Genomic DNA, 14,233 nt, shown 5'->3' with positions numbered 1-14,233 from the left:
CTTGAAATATTGACCTAATGTAGCAAAGCTTGGCTATAACAAAACAATAACATTATGTAATGAAAACATTGCTTACATCTCCCCGTCTCCCTTTGTCAGAAACCAAGCTGAAACAGCCACTGACCGTCCCCATATAACAGTTAGTGTCTGTTCTCTTGGTGCCTTTGTGTTCGAGTACCCTATCAGCTGCTACTGTAGAGAAGAATGGAATGCAAGGAGGCGTCGGCGGCGGTAACGGCTAGGCAACCCCCTGACGGCTGGTTGGTCCCTCCCTCCGCCTGAGGTGTGAGCATCATGGCCTTCTCTCTCTCCTTTTGTTCCTGTCTCTCTCTCTCCCTGTCTCCCTGTCTCTCTCTCCTTCTCCATCTGCCTGTCTCTCTCTGCCTGTCTCGCCGTCCCTCTCCCTCTGCCTGTCTCTCACTCCCTCTCCCTCTGCCTGTCTCTCCCTCCCTCTCCCTCTGCCTGTCTCTCCCTCTGCCTGTCTCCCTCTCCCTCTGCCTGTCTCTCTCTCCTCTGCCTATCTCTCTCTCCTCTGCCTCTCTCTCTCTCTCCTCTGCCTGTCTCTCTCTCCTCTGCCTGTCTCTCTCTCTCTCCTCTGCCTGTTTCTCTCTCTCTCTCCTCTGCCTCTCTCTCTCTCTCCTCTGCCTGTCTCTCTCTCCTCTGCCTGTCTCTCTCTCTCTCCTCTGCCTGTTTCTCTCTCTCTCTCCTCTGCCTGTCTCTCTCTCTCCCTCTCCTCTGCCTGTCTCTCTCTCTCCCTCTCCTCTGCCTGTCTCTCTCTCTCCCTCTCCTCTGCCTGTCTCTCTCTCTCCCTCTCCTCTGCCTGTCTCTCTCTCTCCCTTTGTCTTTGTCTCTCTCTCTCTCCCTTTGTCTTTGTCTCTCTCCCTTTGTCTTTGTCTCTCTCCCTTTGTCTTTGTCTCTCTCCCTTTGTCTTTGTCTCTCTCCCTTTTCCATTTGTCTCTCTCCCTTTGTCTTTGTCTCTCTCTCTCCCTTTGTATTTCTCTTTGTCTCTCTCTCCCATTGTCTTTCTTTGTCTCTCTCTCACACACACACACACACACACACACACACACACACACACACACACACACACACACACACACACACACACACACACACACACACACACACACACACACACACACACACACACGTTCGTGTTGGAGGTCTACAGCTACATTGTCTGAACCTGTGTCCTTGCACAGCGGAGCAGAATATTAACATTGAGGGAGAGAGAGAGACTTGTTACACCCAGAGATATGATCATCTGGAGTCTCTCTCTCTCTCTGCAAAACACCCCTGCGCTGTTTCAGTGGAATTATTCATACCGAAGTGAAAGGACTGCACTCAGTGGGTTTCTGGTGGTTGATGGTCGTACTCTCTGCTTAATTCAAGCTGTGTTCCCCCATCTGAATGTGAAATGACTCGGGGGGGGGGGGGGGGCTTTGGTCGAGTGTAATTGCTGTACAATAACAGATCACGACACGCTCTGGAAAAAAAAGGGATTTTTGTTGGATATCAGCTGCTACCATCACATGGTAATTGCTAGGAAAGGAGAGCGGCCGTGTAGGGACGTGTAGGGACCAAGGATTTGTCCCAATTAAACGTCTGAAGTAGGGTTGGAGCAAGATCTGTCATGAATACTTATTAAACGCATAAAAGCCTGCTTTAATGACATGAGAATGAATTGCAGGGGAATGTATCACAGCCTTTTGTTTTAATGAGGCACAGTTAAAAGTGATGTGGTTAGAAATCAGACCTGGGACTGGTCAATATGAGTCTAGACAATGAAAACATTTGATTTTGTATAGCCACCAAGACCCACACACACACACACACACACACACACACACACACACACACCACCACCACACCCCCACCCCTCACACACACGAATGTCAGAAATGCTCGTTAGCATTACATAGACTTAAGCCTCTGATGTACACTGAGTATACGAAACGTTAGGAACACCTGCTCTTTCCATGACACAGACTGACCAGGTGAATCCAGATGAAACCTATGATCCCTTATTGATGTCACCTGTAAAATCCACTTCAATCAGTGTAGATGAAGGGGAGGAGACAGGTTAAAGAAGGATGTTTATGCCTTGAGACAATTGAGACATGGATTGTGTGTGTGTGCCAATCAGAGGGGGAATGGGCAAGACAAAAAATGTAAGTGCCTTTGAACGGGGTGTGGTAGTAGGTGCCAGACGCACCAGTTTGGGTCAAGAACAACGCTGCTGAGTTTTTCACGCTCAACAGTTTACCTTGTGTATCAAGAATGGTCCACCACCCAAAGGACATCCAGCCATCTTTACGCAACTGTGGGACGCATTGGAGTCAACATGGGCCAGCATCCCTGTGGAAGGCTTTAGACACCCTGTAGAGTCCCAGTGAATTGAGGCTGTTCTGAGGTCAAAGGGCAGTGCAACTCAACATTAGGAAGATGTTCCTAATGTTTGGCATACTCACTGTATATTTCTAATACACTGAAATGCTGTGCTGAAATCTCTCTAGCAGCTTCCTTCCACAAACACACACACACACTCCCGTAAACACAAACACACACACACACACTCCCGTAAACACACACACACACAGAGTATTGATGGAAGTAGCTGCCCCATGATTTATTGTTCTGTCCAACACTAATCAGAATACACACCAATTCCAACGACTAGATTTAACTGCCGTGTAAATCAGTCACTCGGCGTGTAAATACCAACCGGACTAAATACAGAGCTGGTGGTAAGCATGTCCTGACTGGCATCTCTCTCATCCCCTTTTCTCTCGCTCTCTCTTATTGTCTGTCTCTTTCTTTCTTTGGTCCACAGTGAAGGAGTTTTATCTTTCAGGTGGAATAAAGCTGTGCAGCCCTGGTCGCTATAATAACTAATACCACATATCTAATGGCTCCATGTTGTGCTATCGTGTTCCTCTGTGTAATTTGTGATTAGGAAAACCACAGCTCGGGCACTCCTTCTTGCTGAGATGCCTTTGTGTTTGTTGGGGTCTGCGTCGTTCGATGAATATTGATGAGGCCCCTCTGGATTTCTGATCGCTGTTGTTGTTATGAAAGGTAATTTCCATCCGCTGCCGCCTCAACAGCACTCATTCTCTCTCAAACCCCCCCCCCCCCCCCCCCCCCGCTCTCTCTCTCTCTCCATCTCTAGCCCCCCAGCTACCCCCTCCCCACACCTTTGTCCACCCACTGTCCCATTAGGGCTTCTAGGAAAAACTCTCACTGCTGCCTACTACATACAATACAAGGGCATCTGAGAGAATAGAAGGGCATACATAACCATAAACTGTTCTTTAGAATGAATACATTTCCTGAAAGATACATAGTGCAGGATACATTAGGGGCCACATTGAACACACATCAAAAATACAAACCTTTATTTTAGGCAAAAGGGAAGGTGAAAGCCCTCACGAAAGTGCCTTTGTTTGTGCATTTGCCTGTGCGTTTGTGTGTGTATGAGAGAGAGAGAGAGAGAGAGAGAGAGAGAGAGAGAGAGAGAGAGAGAGAGAGAGAGAGAGAGAGACACAGAGAGAGAGAGAGAGAGAGAGAGAGAGAGAGAGAGAGAGAGAGAGAGAGAGAGAGAGAGAGAGTGTGGGCGTATGCTGATGCTTGAGTGTGTTTGTGTGTTTGTTCAAAGTTTATGCTGCCTTAATTCAAAGTCCATTAGAAAGTGCTGCATGGTGAATATTCAGCAATTTGGGGAAGTGTGTCCGTGGGGAGAGTCCAGAGCTGTAACAGCTGCTGTGGGTCATAATAACCTTTTGGAGAGGACTGAGCCTGAAGCACTGAACCACACAGAACACTTGGATAGTACTTGGATAATACTCGGATAGTTACAGAATTCTTCTGGGGTCACAAAATACACTCAATCGTATGGTAAATGCAAGGCATGTTCATATACTGTAAAGATAATTATGGTTTATGGAATGATTTTTAACTTAAGTTAAGGAAATTAAAGAAATGAAGATGGAGGAAAACAACCAAGTCACTTTGGCTTTGATCCGTCTATCCAGTATGGAGCTCCATCGTCATAACGAGCGCCGCGGTCTCTTTTGGTTCATCAGACCTGCTTGGAAATGAGACGGTGACGTCTGGAAAGCACTGTGACCGTCACACGCAGCAGCACACATCCCACATCTGCTCCTGGCTGTTTCCACAGCCAATCATTATGAAACATGGTAACATCATCAACAGTGTTCTGTTGGGCACTAGGGAGAGGTGGGAGGCATAGGGAGGGTGGTGGGACGATCCATATTGGAGAAAATCACCAATGACTGTTCACCACACATATTACACACACGCACACACAGTCACGCACGCGTGCACACGTAGATAAGCACAACTGTGCTCATCTGTCCTACTACATTAGCTCACTAGAGCACAATGAGGACGTTACTGTCGGCTCATCTGCTTTATCTGCTGATTTCATACTGAGCTGCATCAGTCGTTTTTTTCCTCCAGACTTTCTGTCTCTTAAGATGCTCGCTTAACTTCCCGAGTGGATCCCAAAGCGGACTTTCAAATGAAAGATGTGGGGATTGTTAAAGGAATAGAATCGATAGAACCAATTCGGGTCTGTGCTTAGTCTGCATCGCACATAAGCTTTAAATAGATGTTGCTGCAACAGCACTGTACTGAACTGAACTCTCACAGAGTCCTGGGTTACTATTTGAGGGTATTTTAGGACGGATGTGTGTGATGGGAAATTGATTTGGAGCTGAGAGGAATTCATTGCTCATTAATCCACCACACTCAGAAAAAAAATGTAGTGCTTTTTTGGGACTACGGTTCTGGGTCTAATTCGATGGCTGTTTGAGTTTCACTTCATACTCTGACTGAGAGTTACAAACCTCTAACGACATGAAAGACCTTATTATCACCTGGTTGACTGAACAAAATGTGCATCTCCAGGTATGACATGATATGGCACAAGTGGGAGGGGGCTTTCCTCTTTTGGTCCTCTATTGTTCCTATTGTACGGTCCCGTGTAGCTCAGTTGGTAGAGCATGGCGCTTGAAACGCCAGGGTTGTGGGTTCGATTCCCACGGGGGGCCAGTACAAAAAAGTATGAATGTATGTACTTGTAAGTCGCTCTGGATAAGAGCGTCTGCTAAATGCCTTAAATGTAAATGTTCCCGTAAGCAAGGGGGGAGACCGATGATATCGCGTGCACACATCAGACCAACACTCTTGGAGTGTTCAGTTATGTCTAAAAAAAAACACAATTTTGTTTGAAAAAATAAATAAAAACTTAAGTGTGTGTGCATTTCTGTATTTATACTTGGGATATTGTTTTTCAACAGGAAAAGTTTGCTGGTGCGTCCTTAATGTAATAGTAAGAGGGAAAGAATGTCAAAGAACCCATAGCGGTATCAGACAAGAATACTGCATAGTTTTACATAGAGTCCTGCAGCACACACACACACACACACACACACACACACACACACACACACACACACACACACACACACACACACACACACACACACACACACACACACACACACACACACACACACACACACACACACACACACACACACACCTGCGTTATGGACCCTTCTGTGTATGGACCATGGTTAAACAGGAGGGGACGAGCCTCACACTGACTGGACGTGACAGAGGTAGCGAGGAGAGTTACACTGATAGTGTGTCAGATATCATTACTGAGGCTGCTAATTTGATGAGGAGACGACGAGAGCTCCCTGGAGAGTAGGCCCAGTCCTAACCCTGTGCGCTAGTGTCTGTGTGTGCGCGTCCCTACGTGTATCCATGCATGTGAGCGTGTGTGTGTTTGTGGAATGTGGAGAGATCTGGAGAGAAGAGATAGTTCTAACCGGGCATGTCTGGAAAACACAGCAGCTTAATTACCACAGCCTGGATTCCCCCTCGAACACCACAACAAATGGAATACATTGAGTTTTACTAAGGGAGAAAAAAAATCAGAAATCAAGTTATTAAATGACATCAACCCAAGCTGCTCCCCTGCTGATTTTTAAAGGAAAACAAACAGAAGGAATTGCGCTGTTTGGATTTTCTGGGGGAATTATATTTGAACTGTTTGCTAAATATTTAATAGAAAATGACGGCGTCTTTTTATTTTGACATTTCAGAATGACTCGTGTCGTTTTGCACGTAGAGGAAATCCTGTGCCAATGATTGACAATGTCAAATTACCACAGAGAGCATTGTGGTTTAAATGGCAGGAGGCTTTTCCGTAGCGAGCACTGAGCAGTATAGGATCACCCTCAATGGAGCAGCCAGCTAATCTCTTCTCCTCACGCTGACTGGACGCTTGGAGAAGGTCACCTCAAACACTGTATTGGTTCTAACAACACTGACAAGGCCTCTGGTCGTAAAACAAGGACAAGGCTGCCATGTCCCAGAAAGAAACAAATTAGGTTGAAGTGCACCGTACTGAGAAGCTGCTGCCTCTACCCTCCATATAAGTGGAGTCATAATTCTATCCCGTGTACAGTATTCGAGAAATCTGGCCCTCATTGACTTTGTCTTGATTATCTCAATAAGACATAACAACAAGCCATAGACTCAGTCTTCCCATTAAAAAGAAAATGGCAGTCCACGTTCAATATTTGAGAACACAAATCTAATGGACCCCTGAACATCCTAATCATGTAATCCTAACAAGGCCCCCAATGGGCCCTAGTCAAAAGCAGTGCACTGCATCGGGAATAGGGTGCCATTTGGGATGCAGTTCATCGCCTCTTGGTTTGTCCTAATAATGTACCTACAACAGCATGAGGACACAACAGGGATAGCAGACTAATTCATTATAATTCACTATGGGCCAGAAACAACAGATTTGTCCTACAGCTACAGTTGGACCTTCTCTCTCCTCCTCCCACTGCTCACTGGTTCTCCATATTAGATCATACACACAGGCCTCTGGTGGTTTAGAAAGAAATACAGCAGGCCAGAGATGATCTTTATGAACGATAAAGAGCAGCCAAAGCATTCAAGGATTCTCAGTCCCTTCGGTCAGATAGCAATTATGTTGTATGTCTCTAATATAGCCCGTGTCCCTGTCTGATTACAATGTAGCTAGAGCGGCTGATTGCAGAAAGAGTCTAGTACACGTCTGCTAATGTCTGCATGGTTTGGGCTATACTGAACAAAAATATATACGCAGCATACAACAATTTCAATGATTTTACAGTTCATATAATGAAATCAGTCAATTTAAATACATTTGATAGGCACTGATGTATGGATTTCACATAATTGTGCAGGAACGCAGCCATGGATGGGCCTGGGAGTGCATTTGCCCACCCACTTGGGAGCCAGGCCCACCTACTGGGGAGCCAGGCCCAGCCAATCAGAATTCGTTTTCCCCCCACAAAAGGGCTTTATTACAGACAGAAATACTCTTCAGTTTCATCAGCTGTCCGGGTGTCTGGTCTCAGGTGAAGAAGCCGGTTGTGGAGGTCCTGGGCTGGCGTGGTACCACGTGGTCTGCGGTTGTGAGGCCGGTTGGACGTACTGTCAAATTTTCAAAAACGATGTTGGAGGTGGCTTATGGTAGATAAATAAACATTAAATTCTTTGGCAACAGCTCTGATGAACATTCCTGCAGTCAGCATAGCTATTGCACCCTCCCTCAAAACTTGAGACATCTGTGGCATTGTGTTGTATGACAAAACTGCACATTTTTATTGTCCCCAGCACAAGGTGCACATGTGTAATCATGCTGTTTAATCAGCTTCTTGATATGTCACACTTGTCAGGTGCATTAATTATCTTGGCAAAGGAGAAATGTTCACTAACATGCATGCAAAATCATTTGTGCACAAAATATGAGAGAAATACACTTTTTGGGAGTATGGAAAAAATCTGGGATCTTTCATTCCAGCTCATGAAACACTTTACATGTTGCGTTTTTGTTCAGTATAGAAAGCTCACACGCTCATGAACACAAACGTGTTCTCCATCTGGTCTACGACGCCCACAAGCTTCACGAGACTCATCTGAAGGTAACCCGGTACAGACCAGTAAAAGAATGAATGAAAATGAATAGGCTTGGGCCTCCCGAGAGGGGCAGTGGTCTAAGGCACTGCATCGCAGTGCTAGTTGTGCCACTAGAGAATCTGGGTTAGAGTCCAGGCTCTGTCGCAGCCGGCCGCGACCGGAAGTCACCTGGGGAGGCGCAGAATTGGCTCAGTGCCGGCAGGGATGTCCTTGTCACATCGCGCACTAGTGACTCCTGTGGCGGGCTGGATGCAGTGCACGCTGACATGGTCGCCAGGAGCACAGTGTTTCCTCTGACACATCGGTGCGCCTGGCTTCCGGGTAAAGTGAACATTGTGTCAAGAAGCGGCTTCGTTGGGTTGTGTTTCAGAGGACGCACGGCTCTCGACCTTTGCCTCACCCGAGTCCGTACGGGAGTTGCAGCGATGAGACAAGACTGTAACTACCAAAAAATAAGAACCAGGGTTACACATGTAACTTTTTTTTTATTTTTAAATGTATGCTTTCCTATATTTCGCAGATGCATTTCAGACACTTCAAACCATTTTTTGATATATTTTTTGACTATCTGTTTCTTTGTAAGAATATGTTATTCAATGTGTTTCTACTGGCTCATAGCAGAAAGGCCAAATTCCAAGTTTCATCAAGTATTTTAATTGTATACCTTTTTTACCTACAGGCGTCCTAAAATTCCAAATCAAATATCTAAATGATCTTATGTATGACCATCTTTAAACAATTAAATATGTTAGCTTAGTAGAACCCAGTGTTGTGTTCGAGATCACCTGAAGCGAGACCGATTCAAGACCGGACCAAATTGAGTCTGAGTCAAGAACAAAACCGAAGGGGGGGGGGGGTTAACACTGAAGAGAAAAAAAAGATTCTATCAGGATTTTTCTTTGCTGGTCTTTGGGGAGATAAATCTAGCTAGCTACTGTAAGTCAGCCATTGGCTCGACCATCAGAAGCTAGATAAAGGCATCTGCCATTCATTAGGGCAAAGTTTTGGAGTGACAGTGGAATCAACCAATCACATTTTGACTTAATGTGTGGGACCGTTTTTACAAAAACGTATGGAAACTTCTGCCTTCTTGAAACCCAACAGGTCACTGCGCAATAGCGAGCAGTAGTTTTCCCACGGTCTAGCTACCTAGCTTTTGTTGTCGGCTAATTTGCAGCGGCTGCAGCAGGTGTTATCAAAGAGGATGTTGTTGCTAATTTGTCAGCTTCTCCCTTTTCAAGAATAACTTTCAACAAGAAGTTAAGTTTCAAATAATCCTCATCTGTTGAGAGGAACTGTTTTTTATTGCAGCACGCTTGCTGTTGTTAGTCATCTCTTTGAAAATAATGTATGTATGTGAAACATCGTTGCATTTAAAGTGGAACTGACAGCATTTTAGCAACTCTAAATCTTATTCAAATCTGTTCATATACACCCCCAGGAAGAAAATGACACTTTGTAAAACATTTCCTGACAAGCGACCACTTAGATACAGTATGGTCATTTTCACGTTTTCATAAATTCTTAGAATGTTTGGGAAATACGTATACTAAGGAATTTGTGAAAATGTTATAGCAATATAGAATGGGAAAGTGGCCATGCTTTTGGACAATTAATAGACACTGCAATAAAATAAAAACATCTGTCTTGCCAAGGACTGGAATCTACACAGACCGGTGCGCTATAGCCAATCAGAGCTACAATAAACCTTTATACAAACAAGCCATTTGCCACACAGGCCTGCCAGCATTCACTTTGAACTGGACTGTGTGTTTACAAGCAGTTGCAACAGCCCGACTTTAAATCATTAGCACGCATTCGCCAAAGCCACAAAATACACCTGAATGGATTTCTGCAAATATGTAAACACCATGGGAGTCCTCTTACATTTGGGAACTTTACAGTCCTATTTATCAAACAACAATTAAAAGATAGGCTCTCTCTCCCTCAGTTAGACACATCAACAACAACAATATCAACAACTAATGCTAGCCAGAGGAAGATGAGCTAAAAGCTAACGAAGGAACATTAGAAAAACCCTCTCAAACTTTTTCAGCTAGTTGGCCATCAAAATTGCAATGATAAGCGATGAGGAAATGTAGCCTCCGTGTTCTTCTGCACCTTCAAATCAAAATCAAATCAAATGTTACTAGTCACATGCACCGAATACAACAGGTGTAGACCTTACAGTGAAATGCTTATTTACGAGCCCCTAAACAACAATGCAGTATAAAAAAATACAGATAAGAATAAGAAATAAATGTAACAGGCATTATAAGAGCATCAGTAAAATAACAATAGCGAGACTATATACAGGGGGTTCCGGTACAGAGTCAATGTACAGGGGCACCGGTTAGTTTAGGTAATATGTACATGAAGGTAGAGTTATCAAAGTGACTATGCATAGATGATAACAACAGAGAGTAGCAGCAGTGTAAAAGAGGGGGGGGGGCAATGCAAATAGTCTGGGTAGCCATTTGATTAGGTGTTCAGGAGTCTTATGGCTTGGGGGTAGACATGGTAGACGGGGTAGACTGTGTATAGCCACCGAAAAAGGATATGAGAGGAAAAAGTCAGTCACTCACCCACTCCTCCAATGACATGACATGACATGACATTATCCTAGCAGCTAACTAGCTAGTCATCTAGCTACCGTTAGGCTCCATGTTTTTAGCTTGGTACATAAATAGATGTGCTAGCCTATTAGCCACGTTATGACTGACTTGTGATCATTGCCCTGGCTAGTTTGATTGCATTGACATTCCCAGCCTGAGTTACATTCGTCTGTTTTTGTCCAGAATATTGAGTCATTGAAACAGTGCAGAATAGAGGCAGCCAACAATGTTCCAGGCCTGCTTACAACCTGATAGCAATATTTTTTGGACTACCAGGAAACGTATTTGCTGAATTATATGAATCCTACATTGATCTGCATCCATCTATTCTGCCAACAATGCCTTAGTGTACATCATGGAATGTTGAGTCAAAAATAGCCGATTTTTAAAACCTCTTATGAAGTTGATTTTGTAGCATAAACTGGGAATTTGACATTTTTTATTGATGTTTTGTCTCTTTGTTTAAGGAGTAAAACGCTGTCAGTTCCACTTTAAACTTTAGCTCACTGGTTAATTTGTGTGCTAAATGTGAAATGTTTTTGCAATGGGAAGTAATAGTTGTACATTTCAATTGGGAAATGCTCAATGGTTCTGTTTTTGTATTCTTATGATTGGGACCTACTAGCTTATTATGTCTGAGTTTATGGACTGCTTATCCTTTAACATCATGCTGTGTGTGACTGCTGTCTTTCCATTGGCCGTATGTAGTGGTGCCTGGAGAAGTGGATATACTAGAATTTGGGCCAAAAGTTCCAAAACTGCCCGCCCAGCGAAGTAACAGCACCCTGTGTGAAAAATCTTATCTTATTTTAAAAGTATTTTATGAGTTTTCGAATAGATTTTTCACTCTCAAAATCACCCAGGCCCATCCATGTCATCCATGCCATTGGTCCATCCATGCCATTGGTCCATCCATGCCATTGGTCCATCCATGCCATTGGTCCATCCATGCCATTGGTCCATCCATGCCATTGGTCCATCCATGCCATTGGTCCATCCATGCCATTGGTCCATCCATGCCATTGGCCCTGGTGCCTGAAGGAGTGAATATACTCAAGTTCTGGCCAAAAATTCCTGATCGGCCCACCGAGTGAAGGAACGGTGCCCTGTATGAAAAATCCAGTTTTTCTTGTTTTTGAATGCGTTTTTCCTATAGATTATTCAGATTTTCACTGTCAAAACAACCCATTCATGTCTACGCCCCTGATGCAAAAAGAGCATGATGACAATTGCACATCACAAATACTAACCAACATACTAACCAACACCTCGTACTAAACTTTTTCAATACCTGGTTTGCATACCCATTGTTGCCTAAATTATAATTTACTGGTAGATATCATAAGTTGATACGTCTTTCCTACCTTACCGGCTACCGATGTCATTCTTCTGTGAGCTGCTCCATGACAAAACCAGTTGAGAGCTGAACACACTTGCTGCCTGCAGATGATATTCCACTGACACGACACGGATAATATAGAGCTGGTGGGATATTCCATGCACCAGCAGAACAAAGCTACATCTGGTAAGACGAGGGGTGGGGGTGTGTGTCCTTGTCAATAACAGCTGGTGCACGATGTCTAATCTTAAAGAAGTCTCAAGGTATTGCTCGCCTGATGTAGAGTACCTTATGGTAAGCCGTAGACCACACTATCTACCAAGAGAGTTCTCATCTACAGTGCCTGGTGAAAGTATTCACCCCCCTTTGCATTTTTCCTATTTTGTTGCCTTACAACCTGGAATTAAAATAGATTTTTGGGGGGGTTTATATAATTTGATTTACACAACATGCCTACCACCTGTAAGATACTAAATATTTTTTATTGTGAAACAAACAAGAAATAAGACAAAAAAACTGAAAACTTAAACTGTTCATCCCCCCAAAGTCAATACTTTGTAGAGCCACCTTTTGCAGCAACTACAGCTGCAAGTCTCTTGAGGTATCTCTATAAGCTTGGCACATCTAGCCACTGGGATTTTTGTCAATTCTTCAAGGCAAAACTGCTCCAGCTCCTTCAAGTTGGATGGGTTCTGCTGGTGTACAGCAATCTTTAAGTCATACCACAGATTCTCAATTGGATTGAGGTCTGGGCTTTGACTAGTCCATTCCAAGACATTTAAATGTTTCCCCTTTAACCACTCCAGTGTTGCTTTAGCAGTAACCTCCGTCCCAGTCTCAAATCTCTGGAAGACTGAAACAGGTTTCCCTCAAGAATTTCCCTGTATTTAGCGGCATTCATCATTCCTTCAATTCTGACCAGTTTCCCAGTCTCTGTCGAAGTTTCCCAGTCTCTGTCGATAAAATGGTGTTCTCGGGGTGGTGTTCTCGGGGTGATGTGAGGTGTTGGGTTTGCGCCAGACATAGCGTTTTCCTTGATGGTCAAAAAGCTCAATTTTATTCTCATCTGACCAGAGTACCTTCTTCCATATGTTTGGGGAGTCTCCCACATGGCTTTTGGCGAACACCAAACGTGTTGCCTTATTTTGTTCTTTAAGCAATGGCTTTTTTTCTGGCCACTCTTCCGTAAAGTCCAGCTCTGTGGAGTGTACGGCTTAAAGTAGTCCTATGGACAGATACTCCAATCTCCGTTGTGGAGCTTTGCAGCTCCTTCAGGTTTATCTTTGGTCTCTTTGTTGCCTCTCTGATTAATGCCCTCCTTGCCTGGTCCGTGAGTTTTGGTGGGCAGCCCTCTCTTGGCTGGTTTGTTGTGGTGCCATATTCTTTCCATTTTTTAATGATGGATTCAATGGTGCTCCATGGGATTTTCAAAGTTTCTGATATTTTTTTATAACCCAACCCTGACCTGTACTTCTCCACAACTTTGTCCCTGACCTGTTTGGAGAGCTCCTTGGTCTTCATGGTGCCGCTTGCTTGATGGTGCCCCTTGCTTAGTGGTGTTGCAGATTCTGGGGCCTTTCAGAACAGGTGTATATATACTGAGATCATGTGACACTTAGATTGCACACATGTGGACTTTATGTAATGAATTATGTGACTTTTTTTTAACAAGTTATTTTTTAAATTTCATTTCACCAATTTGGACAATTTTATGTATGTCCATTATGTGACATTCAAATAAAAATCCATTTATATTACAGGTTGTAATGCAACAAAATTGGAAAAATGCCAAAGGGGATGAATACTTTTGCAAGGCACTGTATATTATTCGTAGCTGTCTATTTACTACCACAAACCGATGCTGGCACTAAGACCGCACTCAACCAGCTGTATAAGGCCATAAGCAAACAAGAAAATGCTAATCCAGAAGCGGCGCTCCTAGTGGCCAGGGACTTTAATGCAGGCAAACTTAAATCCGTTTTACCTCATTTCTACCAGCATGTCACATGTGCAACCAGAGGGAAAAAAACTCTAGACCACCTTTACTCCACACACAGAGATGCATACAAAGCTCTCCCTCGCCCTACATTTGGCAAATCTGACCACAAGTCTATCCTCCTGATTCCTGCTTACAAGCAAAAACTAAAGCAGGAAGTACCAGTGACTCCCTCAATACAGGAAGTGGTTAGATGACGCGGATGCTACGCTATAGGACTGTTTTGCTAGCACAGACTGGCATGGGTGCCCAGATCCTCAAAAAGTTCTACAG

At 44.0% G+C, this 14,233-nt stretch overlaps 1 non-coding gene across 1 annotated transcript; it reads left to right on the top strand.

The window, feature by feature from the left end:
• The first annotated feature begins 5,000 nt into the window (after positions 1–5,000).
• On the top strand, positions 5,001–5,076 carry trnas-uga (transfer RNA serine (anticodon UGA)). The gene has a single exon. It is a non-coding gene; the product is annotated as a tRNA-Ser (tRNA).
• Positions 5,077–14,233: the final 9,157 nt, after the last annotated feature.

Source organism: Salvelinus fontinalis, chromosome 20 (assembly GCF_029448725.1).
Source record: "Salvelinus fontinalis isolate EN_2023a chromosome 20, ASM2944872v1, whole genome shotgun sequence".
Lineage (NCBI taxonomy): Eukaryota > Metazoa > Chordata > Actinopteri > Salmoniformes > Salmonidae > Salvelinus > Salvelinus fontinalis.
This window is presented reverse-complemented; position numbering and strand designations above follow the sequence as displayed.